At 34.9% G+C, this 21,867-nt stretch overlaps 1 protein-coding gene across 4 annotated transcripts in view; it reads right to left on the reverse strand.

The window, feature by feature from the left end:
• The window catches only part of LOC6634241 (beta-1,4-glucuronyltransferase 1), a 62,612-nt gene that overhangs the window by 39,665 nt on the left and 1,080 nt on the right, over positions 1 to 21,867 (reverse strand). For 2 of the 4 annotated variants that reach the window (XM_002057756.4, XM_015169852.3), the window contains exon 2: positions 14,579 to 14,629. The gene's annotated coding sequence lies outside the window, so the exon portion shown is untranslated. Of the gene's footprint in view, positions 1 to 14,578; positions 14,630 to 20,800; positions 20,865 to 21,867 lie in introns of those variants that run through there. The other 2 variants (XM_070208845.1, XM_070208846.1) reach the window with 2 other exon arrangements.

A 21,867-nucleotide genomic window follows, 5' to 3' on the forward strand; every position in this document is an offset into this window, starting at 1 on the left:
TGTAAATCCTTAAAGTTTATTCTCTGCAGTTCTTTTTAGCAGTTGTCGTCGTCGGGTCCTTTTGTTCGTGAACTTCTCTTTATGAAAAACACGTAAAGTACATGACTATAAATATGCGGATATCCGGTAAAAGTGAAATAAGAAAAGGAAGGCGAAGAAATCCCGGTTGCAGACGGTAAATGCGTGTGAAGGCTTACATTAGAAAATTTGATTGACCTTTTTGGGGACATGGGTAAATAAATTGGATCATTTTATTTAATACGATGTGGCACCTTTGGTAAAGTTAAAGCAACATGTGGAAGGTGAAAACCAGCAGCCTTATGCAATTTAAATTTTAAAACTAACAACAAAGATGAGTTATCCTTAATGTGGCAAAGAAGAGTAAATTTAAGCTAAATAAATTTGCAAGCTCAAGAGCGAGTTGGATTTAAGCTGCAACTGCTTCCCCAGTTGCCCCAACAGTTGCAGTGCACAGAGCAAATGACAGCAATGGCAGCAACTGCCAATATAACATAAAATATTTGGCATAAAATAACGCGCATACGCCGGGTCGGCCAGCCACGAAAATAAGTTCAGCAACAGCAACAGCAGCAGTTGCTGCAATAACCCAGACACTGGCTGGTTGCAACCGTGGCACGTGGCATGCCCAGGAGGCAATACAGGTAAATGGTAAATGTGGCGTTTGAGCGAGTGCCGTGCACAATGCACAATTTATTACTTTTGGCAAAGCACGAGGGCCGAACTACAAAAAAAAAAAGAAACCAAAACTGCACTAATCAGGAGTGCCTGACTTGGTTATGCCCTGAACACAAGGGACTCAGCTGTAAATCTTTTCAAGGCATTCTTGAAAACCTTCATCGTTTATAGTCTGAAACTTTCATGCCTTAAATATGGTAATACTTTTATTGATTTATTTGAAGTGGAGGTAGTTATTGATGATTTTAAACTGATGATAAATTAAAATAAATGATCCAATTTATTTAACTATACATGCCCCCAAAAAGGTCAATCATATTTTCTAATGAAAGCCTTCCCAGGCATATTCTTGATTTAGTCGAGCAATGAGCACATTTGAAATGTCTTGTCCTCATAGTTCTTATAGTCAAAGGGACATGGCAATATCGAGTCGGGGATGACCTTTTTACTCATATCCAATGAGTTTAGGGTATAACACGAAAGGAAAGAGAAAGAGAGAAGGACAGAGAGATATGTGCAATCCTGCGGGCAACAACTGCAGGCATGGCGCAATTTCGTTGCCTACTTTTTTGTTTGGCCTGGCACAACTTGAGCCTGTAATAAAAACGGCAGCCTAGATTTCGGCATGCATATATTGTGGCCAGATAGGCGAGCACAACAGTATCTTTAAATGCCAGCTTGGCCGCAATGCAAACGGTTTACCTTCAGTTCGCTTTCGTTTTTTGGCAACACCAATAGTTGGCAACATTCGCATAAAAGCAAACGATCTGTGGCATTAAAATTGACTACGTACGATACTAGGTAACTATTTCGAGCCACAACTGCGAGTGTTTCTGCCTGGCTATGGTTTTGTCTAATTCCTGCCACCGGCTGTGGCCTTAATTAAACAGTCTGTTGAGATGCAACTACTACTAAAACGGGCAGCCCAAATCGGTTGGCATATCGATTAGTTGCAATACTGATGAGTAATTGACTTACAGGGTATAAGGAGGTTAGCAATTCGATCGCAAGTAAATATTGCTTACCTGTAAAGAAACAGAAATATAATTTAAAGTCAATTTTTCATTTATTGAAATGAAGAAAATAAAATGTACTTATACATAAGAAATTGTGCATAGGTTCATTTGAAATAATTTAGAACAATATACAGAAACCATAAAGTTAAGCGGGCGCAGTCTTCAAATATATAATTCAAGACTCTATGATTAAAATCTACAAGATTTATATAGCTTATCGAAAAAACATACGAAACCTTAAGACTTTTATTCCAATTCAAGTCACTAAAAAATTTCGTATTCCACACACGAATTATAAGTTCAGAATGTGTACAATACTTGAATATTTAAACATGGTTATAGCCATTTTAAAATACAATTTAGCTTAGAAATATATATTTTAAGTCCATGTTTGTTCATGTCTCGCTCAAGTGCAGCCGTCCAAAAGGAACCAAAACCCAACAGTTAGCTGTCGACAAGCACCAAGTGCGCCGGCCTTTGTCCAAAAACGTTGGCCAAATGCAAATAACGCCATTTTAATTAAATGCGTCAATAAATCGCTCCGAAGACAACCAGCAAAACAGTTCCCCAGGGCATGCCCCTAGTGCGTATGCTTGACTAATTGAATGTAGCGCATACAGTCACACATGTACCGTAAGAGCCATAGATAATGCCACGCCTGGATTGGGCAAACAACTTGTGCAAACATATTTGCGCAAACGTGGCCAACACGGCTAAAGCAAAAGGAAATTGAATTGTCAAATGAGATTGGCTGGCCAGCCAAACAAACCACTTGCCGCGGACCGAGCTAATTAAAATTTGCATAATTAATCAACTTTTTCGGACACAAAAAGTTCAAATTGGAAAACAAACAAAAAAAAAGAAACCGAAACTGAGCTCAGCGGAAGTAGAAAGCCCACCAAAGCGGAAGCGCCTACTAAGTGAAGCGCCCTGCAGAAGTGCACTTAAAATTGCATTTGAAATTAATTGAATTTTCAGCCAGCGGGCGGTGCTGCCCCAGACGATGACTGCAAAATTAATAAGCTCAATTGTGTGTGTGTGCGAGTGTGTGTCAGCGTGTGTATGGCTACAATGGAAAAGACGGTTGACAGCGTCGGGAAATTTAAGCACAGCAGGAGGCGCTCGCATTACAGTACTTTCCCCGGATGCCTGGTTTCATTTGATTTTGTAAAATGTATTCAACATGTTCTTAATACGTATTTAATGTGTTTACAAAAGCTGAAGACTCTGTAAATTGGCTATTTGTGTACCCATTAAAACAGGGTATGTACCAACCAGAAAACCTCTGACCCCATAATACGCATGCGTGTATACATATATACATACTATTTATCAATATAATGTCATTTTATATATTCTTATCGAATTCAGAATGTTTGTATAGACTTCCACAAGATAAACTATTTTAAAGATAAAACTCGTAATCAAAAAATATTTTTACCTATTGTTATTACTGATTCTTTAATAAACGCTACTTTTCGTTATAAAGCTGCATTGCGGAAAAGAAGCATGTGTGGTCCGATATAAATGCATTTATTTAAATATATGCACATACATAATATGTATTTAATTAATGTGTAAGCAACATGCTCTTTTGGTGAACGAGCCATAATTGTATTTATATTTGAGTTCTTAAAAAAAAAAAATAATTAAATAATATGCATAAGGTTTGGAATATGTAAACTGGTCGGATCGAATCACTATATTATGTAGGTGTCATATAAACGAGAAGTAACAAATTAATTTTGTATTTACATATCCCACAGAAATGTTTTATAATTTTACAATTTTGTAAAATTTCATTATTATGTAGATTATTATAATTTGCGTTAGAAATCTTGAGCTAACTTTAGGTTTGTATATATTCAAACCAGTTGTTATGGTAAAGTATACTTTAATAAAGTAGCTAATATAAACCATTCTTAAAGTGTTAGCAAGTGCAATGTTAGTTAGTACAACGCACAGTACTAATAATTAAATTTCATTACTTTACAGCCATTTTGAACGTAATAAAAGGTGCAATGCATTTAAAAGTAACAAAACTGGGGACAATCTGAGCTACACATCGAGTGACATGTTAAGACCTTTATTATATACCCGACTTTAGTCACAAGTGTTTTTTAAATGAATTATGCCTACGACCGACTGTAAATGAGTTGACAGGTGAGTTGTGAATAACAGAGCCGACGCTGATAACTTGCTCGTTAACAAACCTTTTATAAGCTAACTGATACGTAAGACTTCTTAAGTGCCACAAACAATCCATATAAGTATTTATATCTAGAAATTCCGACAGTATGGGTAATACCCATAACATAATATTACCGAAAAAAACCCAGACACTTGTTTAAAAGGAAATTAAATGTATGATTGCAAATTAATTTTTGAAAGAAATTGATATTTATTTAGCTAACGTTTTTCTTAAAGATAATATAAAAAAAACCAATTCAATAAGTGAAAAAACCCAAATAATTTATCTACAAATAACGATCAAAATATTGCAAAAAATAATCAAGACACTGCGCTTAACTACCGTACTTTAAGGCGAAGAGTTCTCGCACTTTGCAGCAGAACAGTTAGTTAAAACGAAGAGCACTGTTTATTTATGAAGGTGATTTATTTTCCATGATTGCTTGCATTAATCATAGCGCATAGCAATTTTCTAGATGAACTCGAGCAGCCAATTGCAAAAAGTTACCCTCGCTCTTCTAGTACAATCTAGTATCTCACAGATGCGCGAGTGAAAGTGCATTGTAGCTCAGAGGCTGGTGTTTGATTTATGGCTCGCAATGCATATTCAATGGTGCCATAAAACGGAATGAGAAACACGCTATGGCACGTGTGTGCTCACGGGTTTTAATTATCATCTATGAGGTTGTACTCAGCACAAAGACTCTTACGGCTTTGTGCATAGCGTATTCAAGCAAAGGCATCTATCTGAAGTAAGTATATGTATTTTTTGCACACAATACTTTTATAAGCTTATGATAGCAAGATGATTCATCGGCAAATTACCCACCTGGCACCTTTTGAGGCCGATCGAACATCAACATTGACTGATATTTTTTAAATTAATACACAACATCGAACACGAGCTAACTGGCTAAGCGTTAAAAACAGACGCCCAATATAAGTTATAGAAAAACGCGCTTGTCATACAAATTTTTAATTAAAGCCCTAACGAAAAATGTTTGAAAAAAAAGTGTTTTCTATAAAAGTCACGAAATACACAACTGACACCTTGCCCGGCAAAACGTAGTTGCACTAAAATAATAGTAAAATCTAGAAATAATAATAGCTGAGGCTGCCAGAATGCCACGAATAATGGAGCAACAATAACAACAACAATAAATAAGAAGCAACGAAAAAGAAGACTTAGGATTGTTAGCAGGAGGCACTAGCGAACACAGCAGCTGCTGTCGGTGTGGTTATTTCGTGTATCAAGTCCACAAATTTTGTGCGACAGCAGTGCAAACAATATTAGATTATATTTGGTTGCTTGTTCGACATGATGAAAATATATACTCGTTATTTAAATAGAAATGATAAAGAAAAATATATCACAGTTATTTGAAAAGTATAATGTGTGTACGTATTTGATGATAAGAATAATTGACTTTTTTAAAATCAAGCTTGTTAAATTTTTATTGGCAATGATAACGATTGGGGTCTAAATGACTGGTATAAATGTCTGGAATATTTCCACAAATAATTTAAAAAAAAAAATGGAAATGATTAACCTACTTGAAATATTTAATATATTCAAGCTTACTTGATATTGTCAAAGACGATTAATGTGAAATTTCACTTTTTGTTGGTAATAAATAAAATTTGGTTTTAGTTATATATCAATTTGTTAATAGTTTCTTAGTTTCACATTATTGTTAGTTATACCACATTAAATTGCTATGTTTAATAGAATTACATTTTTTGCTTATTTCTGGCACCAGTCTAATGCATTAGACTGATACATTTATGGGTGAATGCTGTCCGATTGTGCGTCACAACCTTGAATTCAATTATGGAGTACATGAGCCAAAAAAACAAGAGGCAATAACAGGTTAAGCTCGCTATACATATTTCATGAGTCTCTATTGTAAAATTTAAAATATGTTACATCATCACAAACAATAAGAAAACTTGCAACATCAAACATTGAATAACAAATTGAAATGCATTTGCTGCATAATTTAAAGGCAAGCACTTGTTAGTTAAGTTGAGGTACCACTGTATTGAATTACACGCCAAATAACATTTGGCATGAAGTGACTGCAAATATTGCTATTGTTTGTTGCACAAATTAAATATGCGAAGACTCGGTTATTTCATTAAGTTGTTAACCGGTGAAATTACATCATTCAAAGGTTAAGAAACATATGTCAATGGAATGCTCAATCATTCAAGTGCAATTCTCAAGAGACTCACTCAATTGTTTGAGTAATTTACGGGCAAAAGTCGAATGACTGGCAAATGATGGCAAATATAAGTATGTAAATAAAACACTTTCAATTCACTAGACGCGAGAGAACGAACAACAGGTACCCTGTACTCAACTCAACTCATATAAAAAAATGTATAATAACAATTTTTATGAGAAATTACCTGTATATGATATATAATGTACCATCTTATAAGGAGCCTATATTTCTTATTTGATTTGAGTTTAATGCAATCACAAAAATGAACAGACAAAACTAGATCCAGCTACTAATTGGCATATAAGTAACTGTGGAATATTAATGCCTTGCTATTGCACCATTTTTGTACTCCTTACAAGTACAGGTACAGGGTATGCAAAAATAAAAAACAATCGCCTCTATCTCATGCATAAGTATGCAAATTTGACAAAACGACTAAGCAAATTGCATTCACGCACGCGCCACAGACGCCAATCAGTCAAAGGCGACGGCATTTACAGTTACTCCGGCATAGATCACCCATCCAGCAATAGATGGGCGGGTAGAGGGGTCCATAAATATGACAGACAGCCAAGCAATCAGTCAGGCAGACGCACAACACAACGTTTTAGTTGAAAAATTGAGTACGGATATAAAGAAAACGCCGACACAAGTGTAGGCTCAAGTATCCATGGAGATATGCATAAATATACTCAATATAAATATACTTGAAATAAAATCATTTGCATATGTCTCTTAAATATCTAGAAAGGCTAATTTTATCAATTTCATTAGCATTTAATTTGGCTAAAGACCACAAGGAAGGTATTTGACAGCTAGACATTTAAGATTTTTGCATAAATTACCTGGCTGAATATTTAATCAAGTAAGAAGCGCAGAGAAGTCTGCGATTTCGTGAGAAACGATTAGAAAACTAGTTGCAACAGCTCGCAAGTTTGGCAAAAGTATATAATTATACTGGTGGGATTTTATTATCATTGTTATGGCTTCATGACTTTATACAATTAATTGATTTTATCTTCACGTTGCTAGTGCCTAATTTTTCCTAGTATAAGCTTGTGGGCTCTAAACAACTCAAGAACTCTGGACTTAGATTTACCCTTTACTCTAGTCTTTTCTTATAGTTGCAACCATATAACTTCAATTACTAAATTGGTCCTGTATTAGAGCAACATTTTAAACTACAATAAAACCACTTATAATTGCCTACAAATATTACAGAGCATGGACTATAAAGCTTTACAGATTAAATAAATTTTATTTAAATCAATTCATAAGGCAAAGGAAAAGTTAAGCTTCTAGAGGAAAATGATATGAGTATTTCAATGAGAGGCGCTTCGTTAAAATCGAGTACAAGCAAAGATTTAATTCCTTGATTGACTTTACTAAGAAATAAACATACTTATATTACAAGCTATAATATTACACATATTTTCACAGAAAGTATTTTCCCATTATCTTAGCTAAACCAATTATTGAGTGTGTTACATAGAGCTTTCACGCATTGCAGCTTCTGTTTAATTAACTTATCACGCATCATTCCGTAGTTACATAAAATATATAATTTCTAGTGAGCAAAACAATGCTCTCCACTCAAACAGACAGACACAGTCAGCTTCATCGGAAGCGCCGCAGACGTTTTGCCGACTTGCATAGAAACGGCAGGCGCTTGAGTTACCTGCGTTTGTTCAGCACTTAATTAGCTACATTTTACGTCACGTTAAGCACATTAAATCTTATCAAAAGATTGAAACCTATCGGGCATGTTATGCACGCACTCGCACACCCCCAGAGATACAGACACACACCCACAGAAATTGAAAAGAAGAAAGTAACAAAAAAAGCGGCAATGAAAGTAGAGTAAAAGCCAATGCAAAGAGCTGGGAAAGACACTTGTGAGTTATGTCAAACGCAATGAAAAGGAAAACGATAGACGCTGCCAATAATGACAATGATGATGATGATGATATCGACAATGATGCTATAGAAAAACATGATACAAAAATGACACACACACACACTCGCACAGCTCAACTTGGAACTTAACTTGAAACTCAAATTACAAACTGTCAAAAAATGACTACGCAGAAATGTGGGCAATCTGCAACGATGAGCCAAATCCAGAGCCAACCTCTAGTCCCTGGGTCGGCCCTCACGAAAGGCCCATTCATGGCAATTTCCGCGCTCGGAGACATCGCATAACTTTTAAGCACAATTCATGAACTCACTGACAATTTCCGTAGAGCTCAACACCAACAATATGAAAAGAAATAAACATTGACAAGGTGACGTTATCACTGAACACAATCGAGTGCAAATGATTCGAAAAAAAAAACATCATGTGGATGTGGGTTTTTTTTTGTTGTAAGTGGATGTCTCTTCAATTTAGTTCCTGCGGCTAATCTCTGGCACTGGCTGTAACAAAAAATAGCTGAAGAAACCTGTCGATTTTTATTATTGACCCCTCCACACGCAACAACCAAAACCATGGCTAAAGACAACATTAATAAAAACAAAATGGCGTCACGCTGTCAGATTAATAGTTAAGCCGTTGACCTGTTATGTCAAATTGGGGATATCGTTATGAGCAAGTTCCCTAATGGCTTTTATGTCCACATTGTTTTTGGGCAATAAAAATATCGAACCAGCTTGGGGGCAATTTTTTTGGGTGTGTCCAACATAGATCGATTATGCTATGATTATGCGATTAGGGTTGAGTTTGAAGGTAAGCTAAGGACAAACTGAAGTTTAGGCTGGGGTCAACCCGTTTAAAAAACCGTAAGATTTATCTCCAACAGCTCAAGTCAAGTTTGAGATTAATTTTGAAAGAATCAGAGAGAATCCGAATTTTAAAGCTCTTTGTTTTCTTATTTCGTTCAACTTATGAGAATCTCTTTAATAATAAAACAATTCATAAATGAATAAAACATGTCTTAAATACGTTTACAAATATTTTCCAATACGCGCATCCTTCTTATGCAAGCGCTTATTTTTGATTTTACAGCTAAATATCAACTATATGCATATATCCTATTTACGAGAATCGAATAAACGCAAAATTAAATTTATCTATTTATTTTATTTCCTTTTCTTACTTTTAGTTTTATCTTCAACTTTAACTAACATAATTATTAAAATCTTTAACAGACGTGTATAAATATCTATAATTCATCCACAGGAGAATCTCTGCAAAGGAATACCAATTAAACAGATTCGCCAATTGCATTCCATAAAAACTCAAACATGAAAACTCATTAAGTGAGAACTGGCTAAGAGCGCAGCACAGTTAAGTATAAGCCGAATGCAATGCCATTTCGGATGTTATTCATTCACTTGGCGCTCGTTACTCAGTACTCGGTTTGTTTACACCTGCATAAATTTTGCAATGCACCTGTAGAAATACACGCAAGCATAATTTCCACTTTATGTTTGTCAACGGCATTCGGAAAAACAGAATCCACTCAAATTGGGTGGCCATAAGCCCCGGATAGAAGCACATAAAGCCGTTGCGGACATTCTAGCCACATTCTGTGTGGGCTAACTGTATCTGTTTCTTTCACGCCCACTATCTACTCATCCCTGGCTCTAGCTGCCTGCTGTCTGCATGCTAAAGTAATAAATTGATTTATGATGTCTGCCGCATTTTTAAGCGCCAAAAGTTATGCAACAGAACGAACAGAAAATGCTTTACCGCCTCCTGCGAACTTTGTGGCAAGTGGCCGCAAAATGTTGCCATATTCTCTGTAGCCAACTTCAACATTTGTGTGTAGGCGTGGCTGCGCCCACACGTCAAATGCAACACTGCTGCTGGAAGTGTCAAATCCCCTCTGGACGTTTCGTGTTTATTCTTGACTCTGGAATTTGGTATCGCTTTTTTTGGTCATGCCTCCGTTACGGCCATCATTTTTTATTAACAATCATAATTCATATTTATTAATGTGCTCAATTTGTTTTTAATGATATTATGTGCTGCTCAGTTACCTTGTGTGTGTGTAGGGAGTGTGGATGTGTTGTCGAGCAGCTGTGAACCGAACAACGTGCTCTGATTTACGGTTGAGGTAAATGTCGTAAATATTTCGCCTCGTCTGCCAGTCAGGTACAAGCAAATATCCCCCCGGACCACCCGCAAATGGCCCAAGTAAAGTTTGAAGTATTGTGTATTTACATATATGATAATGTAGCTTGTTGTGTGGATCATGATGTGTTAAGTGTTGTGAAGCGCTCGAGAAATTGTTGTTTATGTTGCAAGTTAGGTAAAGTAGCTATAAATCTAAGAATCTATCTGTAAACTTTTCAAATAGAATAGGTCTTGCATTATTAAGATTTGCAAGCGCAAAAATGAGATATTTTGTTTTAGCCTGTGAACCCTCAACGAGAGCTTATAATTCTCGCAGATTTCTTTTCAAATTTCAATATATTATTTTTATAATTATTTTTTACAACAACTCACAGCAAATTTTGCATAACTAATTCTAATATAGAGAATTTAAATGCAATGCTATTAACAACAAACTTAGTTTGATAAACAAATTTTTTTATTTAAATTTAAAAAAGCACTTCAATTTCCAATCATCAGAAAAATAAACCCTAAAAAAAAAAAACAAGAAAAAAGAAAACGTTGAATTACGAAAAAGTGGACAGCAACCGAGAAAAAGTGAAACGAATCAAACAAATCCCAAGCACAAAAAAAGTCGACCATCCACACAAAAATACAACAATAACAATGGAGAACTAAAGAAAAACTGAGCACAATGTGGCTGGCCCAAGGAACATGGACATGAAAACTCTGGCCAAATGACTTGGCCGAAAAGCAAATACAACCGACGAACTTGGAAGTCAGACACGCAAAACGGCGAAAAGATTAAGAGAGGAGTATTCCGAAAGCCACAAGAACAAAACAATTGAGTGCCTTTACGGGCGTAAAGGGATGAGGGCCAGCTTAGTCGGATTAAACAAAATGTGTAGAGCTGCACTTTAATTAAGCAACAGTTCTCATGCTAAGTATGTGCTCCAGATAAAATATTCGCTTAATTTTGATAATAAATAACACATTCCTTGAATCTTAGATTCAACTACAGCTGAAATTCCTATTTAATGTAGGAAAAACGTTTCTGCTATATTTTCGATAATGGAGATTAATAACATTAGCAAGAATTAATTTACTTTTAAATTACTTTTTCATGTTTTATATTTTGAAAATACATTATGAAAATACATGTTGCTTGTAATTGTTTCTATTAAATATTTATTATATCTTTATAGCACAACAAGCCTCATCCAATATAATCGAACGCCTCGCCAGCCAGTAATAAGTATAATAGTTTTAGTTCTCAAACAAGCATAACTTTGACAATAATTATAACATTATTATTTTTTAATTGAATGGGATTTATTTTATGGGGCACTATTTACTTATACTTCAAGTAAGTTTTTTTTCGCAACGCGCTTTTCTTCAACAGCGAAAACAAAGCCCAGCGTCCCCATTACCAAGGCTCTGGCTGTGGAAATTTTGGTCAAGGACTCTTTGCCTGCTGCATGCTAATCCTTTTAAGCAGCTTTGCCCGCACCTACAATGCATACTATAGAAGTTGGTCGGCTGTATATATATATATATATATATATATATGTATAGTATATGTATTTGTCGCCGACTGGCGTCGCTCATGGGCATAAATTAAAACAAGAACAGCAATAACAACTGGCGACGGAACTTTTACTGCGTTGCACAGCTAAAAAGTTTATGACAATTTTTCTATTTTACTTTTTTTTTTTTTTTGGTTTTTGTTATTGTTTTTCATTCTGCGGGGTACTGCAGTTTTCTTAACGATTTTCGTCGCCTGTGGAAACAAAAGGCAGCGCACTCGTAACTTACACATGCACATTTATTTTCATTTCCGCAGCGTGCACAGCTTTTGAGCATCTTTCACTTTCCGCTTTTCACTTTTCAGTGTTGTTTAGCGCCTTTTTAATTTGCTGTCATATTGTCTGTCCTGCGGCCAGCTCTGACAGCCAACACACACACACACACACATAAGTATAGTATACGACAAATATTTCCAAGCTTTAGCTTGATTCCAGGCCAGGAATTTTACCAAGTTGACGCACTGCCCGCACATGTGTGGCAATCTGTCAACCAACTTTTTATATATTTTCTTCTTTTTTTTTGGATCACTGTTAAAGTTTTAATGAGTTTGTAGAATACAATCTGCAGCTATGCGAACTACAAGAGATCTGGGCACATTTTGCATAATTTAACAGTACTTAGCTGCGCTTCAAGTAACTCACAAATATGTTGGCACACTTTGAATTACCTAAAATCCAATGCAGGCAATTCAAAAGCAGCTTAGACTTATCTACTTAACAAAGTCCATTTATACTCTTATTCTATTTGTTGTTAAAAACTTTTGATCACAATTTGGCTCTTGTACTTTTTATGTGACAAAAATCGACCACAAAAAAACAAAACCAAGCACACACAAAATTGTGGGTGGGTATCTTAATATTTTAATTACATATTTAAGTTTAATACAAATGACTATCGTAATAAGGAACTCAACTATTTCAGTGACCACAACTGCAAGGCATTTGTACATATTTCAAAGATATTGCACATCAATATGCATTCACATCAGACACAATTTCCTGCAAGACGCACACCAAACTATCGATTTTGAAAAGCCACAAAGCCACTGCTATCGATAAATGCATATATTCATGTGTGTGTGTGTGTGTGTGCGTGTGCTTGTTAGTGAAAGCTTTTAAGCAATCAAATAACTGAAAAGCGCGCATGCAGCTCAAAATTATAATGTATTTTGCACAAATTCATTTAAAAGGATGCTCAGCCTTAGCCTCAAACTTGGCCAAGGCAATCAAGTCTAAGTGTATGTGTATGTGACAGAGAGCCTGTCAGAGTGAGAGGCCAAGTCTGTGTGTGTGTGTGTGTGTGTATGATATTCTAGTGCTGCTTGTGGTTGCTTCTTGGCCTTGTACCACACGAGGCCCAGCAGCAGCTTCTGCCCCAGCTACAGCCTCAGCGCTTTGTGACGATGTCAAGTTTGAGTGGCCCGTCTGCTGCTGCTCATCTGCTCTGGCTTGGCCAGACTCTGAGAGACTGCATCGATGGCATTTGGAAGAATGCCAAAAACAGGCAGCGGCTAGCACGTGCCTTCGGCCCAATGCAGGCAAACAACTAACGATATATAATTACATTTTCCTTGCGCGGCCTGTTTCGCACAGCTGGACAGACAGTCCGCATCAGTCCAGCCTGGCCTGGACTTTAACCAGACTGCAAAGTTCACAACAGTTTAAGCACTGCAATTACAACAACTACAAGAGCATGAACAACTCTCTGGTGCTTCTTAGTGTGCCCGTTTGCATAACAATTAGCTTCGCTAGCTTCAGTTCTCTCCCTAACTCTCTGACACTTTAGCCGATGATTTGTGCAAATGTTTTTGACGTCGTCGCTGGGCTTTGTCTCGCGGCCCGGCCCAGACTTCTTCATTTGCATATTAATTACAACAAAGCACGCAGATGTTGTTCTTGTTCTTTTTGTTATTGTTGCCCAAGTGCCGGCAAGATTAATTGTGCCCGCGAATCCTAAAAGTAGACTACAGTTTTTACGCTGCTAAGTGTTCGACATGGTAGCTTGGAAAATGGCTTTGTTGTAATCAGGCTCAGACTTAATCAATGACAGCTTGTGGCCAATCAATGTGCCAATAAGTGGCAGCAAATTATCGCTGATTGATAGAAAGATAGATAGATAACAAGCAAGATAAATGATTAAGATGGCGATGTGCTTCTATTTAATGGAATGCCCTGTTTCCTGAACGTGTTCTTAATTAGCTGATTTATAAAAGAGAGTTCATGCTTAGTGGAGCACTTTTAGGTAGTTAAAAGTTGATAAATTAAAATTAACACATGTTAAACTTAAATTTTACTTTAGTTGCCGGAAGTTTAAAAATTACATATATCAAAAAGTATGTAAAATTCAATAGTGTGACAACTTTTAATCAACGTGGATTAACTTTAAGTTCTTGAATATTTATAAACAAAATATAAATTGTCTTAAGATTTGAAGCTGAGTCCCCCATAGAAAGAATAAACTTTACTTTGTTACTAAATAACTTAAAATGAGAACCTTTCAATAGTCGATAAGATATTATTTAAAAATGTGTATACAAAATTTCTCAGTTCGATAATTCCTTAGACAAAGTTATCTTAATGTTGCATTAATTAAACAAATATTTACCGCAAATTTATATATATCGTTTGATCCATTAGCTTTATTAAATAAAACTTTAGATATGCAAATGTGATCAAAAAATATATATAAAATATATGTGTATTATATATTAGTACTTGCAATTTATAAGCTGATAAAAAACAAAAAATAGCAACGATTTTAACAATTTTTATCAGACAATTTCCGTCCAGTTGAATGGGGCTTACCTTGTCCAAAATGTAGCGCGACGGGCGCAACTTTAGTGCTTCCTGCGTTGTCTGAAAACGATAAGAAAATATTTTAATTAGGCGCTGGCAATCTAATGGAGAATAAGCAATCATTCGCCAAATTGAGCACATAAATGTTAAAATTGGACCTAACACTGCGTCGGATAATTCCATTGCACAATGAAATGGAAAAATTCGAGTGTTTTAATTAAATTCTTGAGTATGTCTAAAGTCGTGAAAAATTCAACGCATGCCTGTTTTTAACTGCTTTCTTTTTTTAACTCGGAGTATTTTTAGTATTTTTTTTAAGTTTTGGTTAATTTCAATTACAACTGAAAAACTTCAGTAGTTAACAATTGTTTATTAACATCAACTTATAAGACAAAACTAATGCTCAGCTTATAGGCCAAGCTGTTAAGTTTTGGGCGTAAAAAAAAGAGCAGACCACATATTCCGACGGCATTACTGTAATGACTTTTCAACAAACTACGTGACATGAAAAACTTTATCGGCAATTTGGCCATAAACATAATTAGCAAAAGGTCTGCCTGCACAGCCTCAACTTCATGTGGGAGGAAGCAGCCCAACTAAGCTCAACTGATGCAGAACAGTTGCAATCTGGGCAGCAAAGAACGCCCCGAATTTCACATCCCACTCGAGACAACGGAAGTCAATTTGTATGGTTCGTTGGTTTTTGCGTGAATATTGCAATTCAGAATCAGCTTGAAGGATGTTATGGGCCAGCAAGCAGTGAGAAGAACAATATACATGCGACCAGCTGAATATTTGAGGTTGAATAAAGCAGCAAAGGTTTTTAGTCATTAATTCAAATATACATAAATATTTAAGTTTAATTTATCAACGGGCAGATGAGTTCTTAAAGTTGAAGAAAAAATGAGATAAAAGAAGATGAAGCCATACAATAAATACACATGACATATGCTTTCAATACATGAACTCATGAAAATCGCATAGAAAGGCATTCGGTATTTAACATCTATACAGAAACTGCATAACTAACATCACAGTAAAACGCACATACAGCACGCATCGTTTACCAGAAACTTTACTTGTTTATTTTATTGGTTTAAATATTTAAACAAATGCAATTTTTATGAATAACTACCTAAACAATAGATTCATTCATAGATAAGGCATCTAAGTACTCGTATATTTGCATTGAAATTTACAAAGCGCAACAATAAAAATATTATTTTTGGTGAAAAATGTGAATTAAGCTATACTAAAAATCAACAACGTCCGTTTGCAATATGCGAAAAATCAACATTAGTTTATAAATCATATTACAAATTTCCCATTTAAATGCAACGTTCAGTCAATGGAACCAAATGAGACCCAGGCGACTGTCCTAATGAGTAATGAAAACAGATTTATCTTCGGCTTATTATATTTACTGTACGTATTTGCTATTGCGTTTTCACAGTAGCCGCTGCGGCAATAACAATAAAAATTCGATGCCCCAGAGGGCAGATACAAATCGTTCGTTAAGCTGTGCGGACAATGGAAATCGCTTCGAAATTTCTGAAAATTAGTCAGCACGGGAAACATTTAGCGTGATTTCATAAATTAACTTTACGCTTGGGTTATTGAACCAGACAACACAGAAAATTGGCGTTTGATATTCGATTAAAGATCGTTGCCACAAAGCTAAATGCAAATTAAGAAGCATAAACATAAAGATTTAAACAGAATATTAAGTTGAATTTAAAAGTGTTAATTTGTTATTTATAGAGAACCTTAGATGAGCTGACATAGGGCACATATAATTATGTAATTATTATTTACGCATACATTTTGAATCATAATTAATACAATATCTATCATTAGTCGTTCGAATAAAAAGAACATGTTTCCTTTCTGAAAACGTGTTGGCTTGTTTTAAATTATAAATAAAATTATTGACTAAGCGATCCTGCCGAAAAAATTAAAATAATAATTATGACTAAAGTCAACTTAGCAATTTTAAGTTAAGCACGAATATACCCTAACTAAAAACTTATTAGGTCAGGCATATAACTTAGCCCAACCTTCCGTTTAATAATCATTTCAAGTGAACGCTAAATAACATATGAATCACCCTTAAATACACTTTTCAAGTCGATTTCTAGTTTAACTAACGCCGCATGCTTCCCACTTCAATTCAATCAACCATAAACAGAAGCCCTCGCCTCGGGCGCCTGCCATGCGGACAGCATGGATGTGCACCTGGCCACGCCCACTCACCAAGGTGTCAGCACATCACACGGCTGGCTAACGGGCCACCTGTGCCGACCCGCCCACGGATGGTTGCGTGCCTAATTGTTAGACGAAAGAAAAGAAAATAATTTGCCTGCCTTGAGGTTTCCATGACAGCTGCATGCTTTTACCAGGAAGATACAAGCCAGAGCCATCGTCAAAGTCCTTGAGGGCAAATTAAAAAATTGTTAGCCAATTACGTATAAATAAACGAATAATTGCAAAGCTGTTTAAAACTGAATATTTATCAATACAAAACTTATGCGCAGCTCTGTGATCATGAATTCCAATTCATTAAATCTCTGCACGTATTATTAATTAAAATTTATGTTTTATAAAACAATCTCTGTGTCTCTCTCTAACATCATATTATAATTAACAAAAAATTAAACTTATGTTAGTTAAGTTCCCGCAACATTTACTTTCCTTCAACTAGCAGTTCATAAATAAACATGTCACATAATGTGAAACGAAATTAATTATATCAATACGTATACATCACGATAAGAGTCTTATCTCGATATACAGCGCATAAACAAGGCAGACATAATAAATTCTATAGAACCTTTCAATGGGAAGCTTGTTTATTTGTAGTTTCTTGAAGTATGTACAGAACGTATTGCCTGAAAGCCTTAGATATACTTGGTCTGCTGTTATTTGATATTTTAAGGGATTGTCGTCAATAGCACCGCTTTTCATCAAGTCGCACTTTCTGCGCAGTGAAACGTAAGCATAAAGTCATGGGAATGTCAGAAAAACGCAGCAAAGTGTGAAAATTTGTTTTATAGAAGCAAAAAAAAAAAAAAAGAAAAATGAAAAGGAATATGAGAAAGAAAAATAGAAATTCTATTGATGACCGGCCAAGCAGGACCATCGAAGCAGCTAAACAGCCATTTTGCTGACCAAACCCGAACACCACCCGCTGAGTCCGAGTTCAAGTTTTACAAAGTGTCCAACTTTGAGTTGGGCAAGTGGAAACGAAACCAACGAAACAAATTTCACAAAATGCTTACTTGCGGTTAACCACAAAACTGTAAACTAATACCGACTGGAAGCATGTTGTCACAAGGATTCGAACAGAGGGTGTGTGGGAGTGTCGCTGGGGTCCTTTCCCCATGCTGACAGCTGACTCGAAACGTCTCCAAGTTGACTTGACTTTCATTTCTGGCCGAGTTTCCGATTAATTCAAGTGTGAATTATATTGTGTCCAGTTTTAAATATACTTCAACTGATAATAATTTAGGACAAGGTCGGTTCCCTTGGGTAGGGTTCACTCGGGCTGGCCGGGATTAGACTCGACGTTGATCGATGAACGTGATTGTTTATCGATTGATTGAATTTTGTTAATGGCACGAATTAATTTCAACTAAAGTTCATTATCAAAGGGCACCAAATGAACAAAGTTTGAAGTTGTTGGAAATTTTGTGAGCCCAATGAAAAGCTAAGTCAATTAACACAAAAGTCGATTGGCCCGATAAATAATGAGTTTGCAGTTTTACGTAATTTAAGAACTTGTGCGAAAGTTTGCGCAAAAATATTAGCATACATATGATATTTTTTTTTGTTATGAAAATTAAAATATTTGTTACACATTCATTTGTTACGCATTTAAACAAAATAAAAACCCTTTTTGCGCTCATTAAAAATGTAAAAAACAGACAAAGTAAGGAAAGAGAAATATTTAACCACAAATTAAAATTAATGCAGCAGTTAAAAATTTCCGACAGCTTGATAAAAAGAAAAAAAAAACAAACGTAAAAAAAAGTTGCTCAGCATTTGACCTGCTGAACCCTGACATAGCACGCGCCCCCACTTTGTAATATTTCTGGCTGTTTTTGTTGCCATGACGCCTTTTCACAAACAAATTATGTGTAAATGTTGAATATAAGTAAATTCGAGTGTGCATACATGTACATGTTTATGTATTTGTTTAAATATGTTAGCCCATCCGTCTTCAAAAGTAACCAGGCAACCTGTGGTCCATGGTTCAGGCGGAGTCTCATTATGAATTGTCTGAATGTTTAATTAATTACGCTGCCAACTTGACTGTCACTTACAGCATGCTAAAATTAATTTAACAAATTTGGATTTCTTTGTGCCGACAATTTCATTTCGAGTCAAAACCTTACTCGCTCCACAAATAAAAAGTTGAATACAATCGTATACAGTTTTTATCTAAATTAAAATAATATCAAATTACAATTAATTTTAATATGTTACCAATGCAGCCCTCTTTATTTAATCAAATTGAATTGAATATTTAAAATGTTCAACATTTCACAGAGTTACATGTTTTCCCGTGACATTTCGACTAAACTTTTTCATATTTATTATAAGAATTAAAAACGTTTAAGTTAAAAACGTTTTTCGCTTTATTTTTCATAAAATGAGTTTCTATTGTTTCTCTTCTTAATGCAGCATCTTGACTATTTCGAGCAAATGTAGCATATTTAGACTTTGTGTCTGACGACTTCCGTTTGGGCCTTTTTTTATCGTCAAGCAAACAGCAGGGAAAATATGTCAAGCTTATCGGGCCCACAAAACAGCTACTGCAATGCGCCTTATCGGTCGGTCCGTTCGGGCGTCAGCAGAAAGCTTATCAGTCTAGCTTTTTCTCAGGGAGAAAACAGTTTTCTAAGAAGCTGAGAGAAGTGACTTTTGCTGGGCAAACCTGTAATCATCACATGATAAAAACTTAATTGCATTAAAGAACTCAATGTTGTGACAACCCCTTTACAGTATCAGATTATTGCTGACAGACTGTCAAACGCGTCGCACTGGCAAAACAACTAATACAATTATTAGCAGGCTTTAAAACAAGAAAGAGGAATTATACTTAGGAAGACGTTCGGATTGAACTAGCCAATATGCTATATATTTGCACAGTTAGCCTATTTTCATGTCAAATGCAAAAATCTAAAGTCAAATGTATTATTCACACTATTAATTCAAGACCTAGCTTACTTATCATAAGTGTCTAGTGTCTTAAACGAAATGCAGTTCTTGCGAATTATTTAATTATGTTTAAATATAAATATGAAATCAATAACATATACTCTTCTTGAACTTAAAAGACGATTTGAAACTGATTGCTCGTGTTATATTAATATTCATATTATGTTAAATACATGTAATTGCTAGAATTTAATATCAAACAATTTTTCACTTGTTGAATGCTGTTTCCTATAGAAGAAGTACCGACTCCAATAATTGTACAGAGAGTTAATGTCTTGAACTTGTAATAAATAATTAACCTCGCTAAAAAGTCGAACGGACAAGCATATGTGACTGTGTGCAGATAACATCTGCAAGGGTTTATTTATTTAGAATTTGTGATAAGTGTAAGAAATGCCTTGCTCTGAATGCCGCCCACTTCTGAGTTGTATTTAAGAAAATTAAACTATTAAAAACCATTTATATTTTATTAAGTTAAAGCCTCTAACATTAGCTTCTTCACTCGAATATGGCGACACGCGTTTTCTTGTTCTTGTGAATATTTATATTAATCTTTTGTCGAGCGCTCGTCAGTTGCTATTTTTAAAAGGCCGCGCATAAATTATACTTTTGGCCATTCAACAAATTATTTTTGACATTTTTAATTTTGGTTTGATGTTGTTTTTATGAGGTATTAATCAGCTCATTAAAAAATAATCAATCTGTTCACAAATGTGTTCGACAAGCGCGTGAAAATGTGCGTAGGAGAGATAAGTTTTTCATTTATGAATTGAAAATTAAAAATCCATTCAGGAAGAGCAGACAGTATTTATATGACACCAATACATTTGCCTGCATAGCAAAGAAATTTTTTATAAGAATTTCAATGTTTTTATATGTAACTCAGCTTACATACAGACATATAATATTCTTTTATATTATTATCAATTATTGCATATAAATATTTTTATGTATATGAAAAATAATTTTATTTAAAAAAATGTTGTAAGAAATAAAATAAAGTAAACTTACGAATTGGATTCCATAAAAGACAAAACCTAAATGTTGATGTGTTCCTTAAAAAATAATATTATTCCTTGAAAAATATTATTATTATCTTTGATGCACGATAACTATTACTTTTGTAAAAACTGTGATCTTTTTTTCTTTTTATTAAAAGGGCAATAAAGCAGAATGACCACACAAAAAATACAAAATACAATACAAAGAAATCCGTTAAAAGTGCCAAATTGAATTCCATAAATTAATGAAAAATGTTTTCCAATATGTTTGAATTACATTTTAAGATTAGTTCTTCGAATATTTATCTAAGCTCAAGCCCAATTATCATTTCTTGCAATGAAACAAAATTTAGCTTGCAAATTGAATTTGTCACAGCTGATCTCACGGCTATTTGTTAAGCCACAAAAATCAAATAAATTTCGTTGTTCAAATTATTTCCTATTGTGACCAAATAACCTTTCATTATACAAAGTTATACGGGCAACAATTTAAAACGATAAAAAAATATATTATCTCGCTTAAAATGGAAGAAGAAGAAGGCATTAAAAACTTGGCGGGTAACTTTCATCAAATTCCATTTGATTTTATTCAAATCATTTTTTGATAAGAACATTATGGAAAACCGAATGGCTTACGAGATTAAACTTTTTCTAACTGTTTTTTTTTTTGTTTGATTTTTTAAATGCTTGAAATGTTAACTAAAGGTTAACTGGACCAAGTTTCTTAAGTGTAGAGATTCTTTAATACAGGGTATTCGCAAACGGAATCCCAATTTCGAAACTTAAAAATGTGTGCGTAAACACAAACGGAAATGCCTGTAATTGTTGTTTTTGTACTATGCGATAAAAAGCCGGTCGGTCAGCGCGAAACCAAATCTCGAAACAGCAAACGGCGTAAGGCAAGGCAAATTAACAACAACAAACGGAAAAGAGTGTGTGTTTAAAAATACTTTTAAAAATATACAACTTACATCACAAATTCACCAAAAAAAACAACCACAACAGAAACAAAAACGGCAGAAAGTGCAATTTGGCTACGGCTGCTGTGAGTGAATATTTTGTTGTTGCTTTTTGTCA

The sequence above is a fragment of the Drosophila virilis genome, chromosome 4, assembly GCF_030788295.1.
Source record: "Drosophila virilis strain 15010-1051.87 chromosome 4, Dvir_AGI_RSII-ME, whole genome shotgun sequence".
Classification (NCBI taxonomy): Eukaryota; Metazoa; Arthropoda; class Insecta; order Diptera; family Drosophilidae; genus Drosophila; species Drosophila virilis.